Source organism: Lygodium microphyllum, chromosome 7 (assembly GCF_053477565.2).
Source record: "Lygodium microphyllum isolate KBCC chromosome 7, Lygodium_microphyllum_v1.1.10, whole genome shotgun sequence".
Classification (NCBI taxonomy): Eukaryota; Viridiplantae; Streptophyta; class Polypodiopsida; order Schizaeales; family Lygodiaceae; genus Lygodium; species Lygodium microphyllum.
Genome location: NC_141141.1, coordinates 130,259,673 through 130,260,795, shown reverse-complemented (window position 1 = coordinate 130,260,795; position 1,123 = coordinate 130,259,673).

The following is a 1,123-nucleotide window of genomic DNA, read 5'->3' as shown; positions in this document are numbered from 1 at the left end:
TCTTGGTTATGGAGATGAGGTGACATGGGCTATCACCTATGGGATCCACAAGCTCGAAAGGTTATCTGCATCCATGATGTTATTTTTCATGAGGAGAAAACGCATAAGCAGCTTGAGCATGTCACTGAGGTACATAGGGTGATATTTCAGAAGGAGCCTCTTGTTACTATACAACTAGCTAGACAACCTCCTATAACAGTGGTTGGTTGATGCTCCAGTGGCCCACATCCGTAATGCTCCAATGGCCCAAGTTCCTAATGCTCCATAGGATGTCTAGGCTCCACAGCCTATTTTGAGGTGGTCTATTAGAGATAGACAACAACCTGCACGGGTTGAGCCCTCTATGGATTATATTATGGTGATAGATGCTGGTGACTCTTTTACTCATTATGATGCCATGCGCAAAGGTGATAGTCACTTTTGGGAGAGGGCCATGCAATAGAGTATGACTTATTGCAGAAAAATTATACGTAGGATTTTATTCCTTCGCCTAGTGGCAAGCATACTTTGCCATGCAAGTGGGTGTACATATTGAAATGTACCCCCAAATACCCCAAGCTAGTGTACAAGGACAGATTGGTTACTAAGGGTTTCCAGTAAGAGCATGGTCTGGACTTGGATGAAGTGTTTTCTCCTGTTGTGAAAATAACTATTGGTATTAGCTCTAGTTGCTTAGTTTGACTTAGCTCTTTATTAGATGGATATCAAGATGACTTTTCTTCATGGAGACCTGCATGATGAGATTTACATGGAGCAGCCTAAGGTGGCTTTGCAGAATTTGGCAAGGACCACCTAATGTGAAGATTGAGAAAGAGCCTTTATGGCCTTAAGCAGACACCTAGGGAATGGTACCACAATTTTGATAATTTTATACATTTACATGGATATTCCCGTAGTGATATGGATATGTATTTATATACGAAGAAGGCTCTTGATGGTAGCCTTACAATTTTAATTCTCTATGTGGATGATATGTTGATTGTTTGGAGTGCTCATGATGAGCTGGATCTTTACTTTTTCATAGAAGGAGTACATTCACAAGGTCCTTGAGTGGTTTCATATGCAAGATGTTAAACCTATTGGATATCCTTTACCTTCTCATGTAAAGGTTGTCAAGCTGGTT